At 37.8% G+C, this 5880-nt stretch overlaps 1 non-coding gene across 1 annotated transcript; it reads right to left on the bottom strand.

Moving 5' to 3' along the window:
• Nucleotides 1-2868: 2868 nt before the first annotated feature.
• LOC145587075 (small nucleolar RNA R71) lies at nt 2869-2975 on the bottom strand. The gene has a single exon (XR_014101118.1). It is a non-coding gene; the product is annotated as a small nucleolar RNA R71 (small nucleolar RNA).
• Nucleotides 2976-5880: the final 2905 nt, after the last annotated feature.

Genomic DNA, 5880 nt, shown 5'->3' with positions numbered 1-5880 from the left:
GATCCGTTTGATTTATTTCTAATGGTTTTTGCTTGTTATTAGACGTAATGGCGCGCAAATTATCGAAATCTTTTGAGGAAAAATTGTCAAGAATAAAATGACCTTTCAGCGGTCTTCCAAAAATAAAATGACCTTTTGATTATTTCGGAATAAAATGACCTTTCACTAAAAATAGGACGTAACCAATTGGTAACCAGTTTGATAGGTTAATTGTGACACGTGTCATCATCTAATTGGTCATTTTTTTACAATATTTTATAAAAAAAAAATTATAATAATAATAAAAATATCATTAGCTCCACCCATCACAACCTAGCCACCACCTATCGTCATCCCCAACCTCCACCCTTACATTACCGAAACCCTAGTCTCATCTACCACCTAATCACCCACCTTTGGCACCCAAATCCACCAGCGTCCCCACACCTTTGACAGCCCCAACGAATCCCACCCCTCCCCCACCATCCCACCCGAAACCCGCACCCAGCTTTTCACCATGAGCTCGAAACGGCGAAACCCCAACCTTCAACGAACTCCCCCAATGAAACCTTCCCACCACCAACAGCCACCTAATCAGAATCGCTTTCCCAGATCCAACCGCCCAGAACGTCGCCTTACACCTCCATCCTTTCATCACCAATTGCCTATAAAAACCATTCGATGTTTTTTTTTTAAATTAAGTTTTAATTAAATTAAAATATTTTACTTAAAAGAAAATTTGAAAAATTAAAATAAAAAATCCTGAGCAATCAATATGCGACACATGTCTGAGTTAACCTTTGAAATAGGTTACCGATTTTTTATCTTATTTTTAGCAGATCCATGTCAAAGGTTATTTTATTCCGTAATAATCAAAAGATCGTTTTATTTTTAGAAGATGATATGTCTATTTTATATGGTGTTTTACCCCCGTCCCTTAGTCGTAATTAGTAGTGTTTTTGGCTCGTTAGAGCCACTTTTATTACTAATTGGTGTTTTCTAGTGTTTTCGTAGTCTCGGTTGAGTTTTGTAGGGAATTGCATCTTTGGAGCTTTTTCCCGGAATTATTGCGGTACAACTACGAGCATTTGAAGGCATGACCGATTGATTTTGGACACCGAGTATTCAAGACCCGAAGTGGAGATTCGAATTGGGCCAAGAATGGAGCCCAATCCCAGTCCAGCATATAGCCGGGCCCGATTTGGCAAGCTTTAGCCCGATCGGGCGGATGCCAAGAAGAAGAGGGCGAAGAGGAAAGGCGGGCCCGATCGGGCGCGTGTTTCTGGGGAGGCTTATTCGACGATTACTTAGTTTCTATTTAGGAGTAATTTCAAGTTATTGTATAAATACAATTTTAATGCTTTTGCTTAGTACTTCTTCTCTCGGACTTTCTCTCTCTACTTAGCTTTAGATTAGTTTCTCTCTCTACAGCGTTGTTCTCCATTTTTGTTCTTAATTCAACTCCTTAATTCCGATTACTTTGGTAACGATTTCTTCTACTTTAATCTCATTTATTTTACATTATTTCTTTCATCATGCTTCCTTTAATTGCTTTGTTTAGTTTATGTTCGATTATGTCTAAGTAGTTTTCTTTCTAGGGTTTATGGGGATCCATAAATAATATGAAGGGGTAAATTATTATTGTTGGTTATCAATGCTTGATTAATTTCCTATTGATTGATTTAATTCTATGCAATTAGATTAGGCCTGGTTTAATTGTATGAGTTTAGCAATATTGATTCGAGATTCGAGAGATGAGAATTGATGTTTAGGCTTATTTTCAATAGGCGGACTAATTTATAAATGGTTAAGTCGAGATTCGAGAGATGAGATTTAATACCGGTAAATTAACTCCGTGATTGTAATATGTAGCGAAAGCCCTTTATGATCTGATTAATTGATGCATTGATGATTGATTGTTATGTTTCACCCTGGAATATTATTTATTGGTGAACGTATGCCCTAGGTTTCTAGTTCATTGATTTTTCTCCTACTTTTATTCCTTCCCACTTATACTCTTAGTAGTTTAGTTCCCTTTTATAATAAAAAATTGGTTACTTGATAATTTAGGTTATATTGATTAATTAGGAATAAATTATCTCGTTTTCCAGTGGTTCGACCCTTCTTCCCTATCTGCATAGTTAGTGGACTTAGGTATTATTTTTGATTAGGTGATACGACTTTAGCCTGTCAAAATTTGGCGCCGTTGCCGGGGAGACATTTTTAATTTTTATTTCTGATTGTTCTTTGTAGTCTAGATTATTTTCTCTTGTCTCAGAGAACGTTAGTTCTTTGAGGCAATTCTCATATTTGTCTTTTTAGTTCTTCGTTTATGCCTAGGGGTTCCAGATCAGGTTATATTCCATTCGATCCTGAGATCGAGCGCTCTTTCCATAGACAAAAGAATCTCTACAGACAAATCCTGGCAGGTTCTGGGAGTAACGATATTCCTAACGATCCGCCAATTGATTCTAGTGATTCAAAAGTTCCTTCAGATTCAGAATCAGAGATGACAGCACCTAAGAAGCTCAGCGATTACTCGCAACTGTCCCTGACGGATTTTCCACACCTTTCGCCTACTCCAGATCTCGAGGGAGTCCAGTTCAAGATCAAGCCCCACTTCATAACTATGATAGAAAGGAAGCAATTTAGTGGATCCAAGGGTGAAGACCCAAATCTTCACATTGCATATTTCTGTCAGTACTGCAATACTATTAGGCAGAATGGGGTTACGCAGGACCAAATAAGGGAGATTCTTTTTCCCTTTTCATTATGTGGAAAAGCTAAACTATGGTTTAATGTTTTAATAGAACTGCATTAGGTATTACTAACTGGGAAACTCTTCCTTTGAATTTTTATAACAAATATTACCCTGCAGAGAAAACAGCTCTATTGAGAAGTGCAATTCAGAATTTTGCCCAAGAGCCAAATGAAGCGCTATATGAAGCTTGGGAGAGATTCAAAGATATGTAGAGGGAGTGTCCCCATCATAATCTAGCACAGTGGCTGTTGATTCAAGCCTTTTACAACGGATTAGGAAATACATCCAGGAGGATTCTAGACTCCGCGGCTAGTGGTAGATTTATGAATCTTAATGTTGATGATGCAGGTCAAGTTATTGAAGATATGGCAATACATAATTCCCAATATGGAAATTCTAGAGGCTTTGCGAACAAAGGCAAACACCATGTTGATTCAGTATCCTTTTTGCAAGCCCAAATTACATCTATTTGCCAGAAACTAGATAGTCTTAGTACTGCTATTCCTACTTCTATTGCTAATGTTTCTGCTCATTCTAATAATTTTAATGAAGCTTTTTGTGAAAATTGTGGTATTGTAGGACATTGGGAGCAAGATTGCAGGAGTTCTATAGAGCAGGTTAATGCCTTCCAAACATATAGGCAAAGTAACCCATACTCCAACACCTATAATCCTGGCCCCCGGAACCATCCATACCTATCCTATCGGAGTACCAATGTTCAAAATCCTTCACCTCCACAACAAGCACCCCCTTCACAACAGAAATATTACCATCCCCACTCTAACCAAAAAGCCCCAGCACAAACCCCTACTCCATCTTCTGACCCTGCATTGTCAGAAATTAGAGCGATGTTAACTAATATGCAAAAGCATATGGAGAGTAGAGATACACAGATTGACTCAATTATAGCCCATAATAAAGTCATGGATACCCAAATTGCCCAATTATCTTGTACTCTACAAACTCGCCAACAGGGAGTTCTACCATCGCAAGGAATACCACCTACGGATCATGCGAATGCAATTACCCTGAGAAGCGGTTCACACTACGACGGGCCCCCTATGCCCAAAGAGGATGAATCCAATTTAATTAAAATTGATAATCCTCATTCCGTTATACCCGATTTTCCTGCAGGACTCCATGGTAAAACTAACATTTCTGATACTACATTGCGGGGTACAACTTCAGGGAAGGATATTACTCAGGAGAAGAGTAGGGAAGCACAACAACCAGTTATCAAACTACCATTCCCAAATCGTCAATTGAAAACTAAATTGGATAAGCAGTTTGGTAAGTTTTTGGAGGTTGTGAAAAATTTGCAGTTAACAGTTCCCTTTACAGAGCTTATTACACAGGTTCCTGCATATGCTAAATTTATGAAAGACATTCTTACTAGGAAAAGGGCCTTTAATGAGGTAGAAACTGTAGCTTTTACAGAGCAATGTAGTGCTTTATTGCAAAATAAATCTCCTCCTAAGTTAAAGGATCCTGGTAGCTTTTCTATCCCTTGTCATATTGGTAATGTCTTCATTGATAAAGCATTGTGTGATTTAGGTGCTTCTGTTAGTGTTATGCCATCGTCTATATGTTCTAAACTTAATGTGGGTGATTTAAAAGTTACTAATATTACGCTGCAAATTGCAGATCGTTCTGTTAAATACTCCTTAGGTATTTTAGAGGATGACCCTGTTAGGGTTGGTAAATTTTTTATCCCTGTTGATTTTGTTGTTTTAGACATGGCTGAGGATACTCAAATTCCCATTATATTAGGTAGGCCTTTCCTCCATACTACAGGAGCCATAATTGATGTTAAAAATGGTAAACTAACCCTTTCTGTTGGAGATGATAATATCACTTTTAATTTAGGGAAGGTTTTGGAAGGACCTATGCTAGAGGAAAATTGTTTTTTAATTGATGTGATTTATATAATGGATGATATCTGTGAAGAAAGCTTACCACAGGTTCTTGCAAGGGATCCCTTGGAAGAAATACTTTGTGGAGACTTGTCTGCAGGTGATGCGAGTATTTGGAGCAAAGAGGTGGATGCCATTGAGAAAGCTCTTGCCATAGAAGAACTCGATCCTAAAGAGAGTAAGAAGGTAGTAAAATTGGTTCAGGAATCAAAACCTATAGAGGTGAAGAAACCTGAACTGAAACCTCTCCCTTCTCATTTAAAATATGTTTTTCTTAATGAGCAGGAATTGTACCCCGTGATCATTAATACTGCACTTGATGACCCTCAAACTTCCCAACTTCTAGAGGTTCTTAGAACCCATAAAAGGGCAATAGGGTACAGTATTGATGATCTCAAGGGTATTAGCCATGATTTCTGTATGCACAGGATACATCTAGAGGACAACTATAAGCCTTGTATTCAACCCAAGAGAAGGTTGAATCCTAATATGCAGGAAGTAGTCAAGAAAGAGGTTATGAAATTACTTGATGCAGGTATTATCTATCCTATTTTTGACTCAAAGTGGGTAAGTCCTGTTCAGGTAGTTCCTAAGAAGGGTGGGATGACTGTAATTAAAAATGATACAAATGAGTTGATTCCCACTAGAACTGTTACAGGGTGGCGTATGTGCATTGAATATCGTAGATTAAATATCGCCACTAAAAAGGACCACTTCCCTCTCCCCTTTATTGATCAAATGCTTGAAAGGTTAGCTAATCATAAATTCTTTTTCTATTTGGATGGGTATTCGGGATTTTTCCAAATTCCGATTCACCCTGAAGATCAAGAAAAGACCACATTTACATGCCCTTATGGTACTTTTGCATATCGTAGGATGCCCTTTGGTTTATGTAATGCCCCCGCTACCTTTCAATGTTGCATGATGATCATTTTTTCTGATTTCATAGAGTCTATTATGGAAGTCTTTATGGATGATTTTAGTGTGTATGGCTCTTCATTTGATGCATGCTTAGCAAATCTCGCTAAAATTTTGAAAAGATGTGAAGAATGCAATTTGGTATTAAATTGGGAGAAATGTCACTTTATGGTGACAGAGGGAGTAGTTCTTGGTCATATTATATCTGATAAGGGTATACATGTAGATAAAGCTAAGGTTTCTGTGATTGAGCAATTACCTCCTCCAGTTAATGTTAAGGGAGTTAGAAGTTTCTTAGGTCATGCGGGG

Source organism: Chenopodium album, chromosome 16, assembly GCF_948465745.1.
Source record: "Chenopodium album chromosome 16, dcCheAlbu1.1, whole genome shotgun sequence".
Lineage (NCBI taxonomy): Eukaryota > Viridiplantae > Streptophyta > Magnoliopsida > Caryophyllales > Amaranthaceae > Chenopodium > Chenopodium album.
This window is presented reverse-complemented; position numbering and strand designations above follow the sequence as displayed.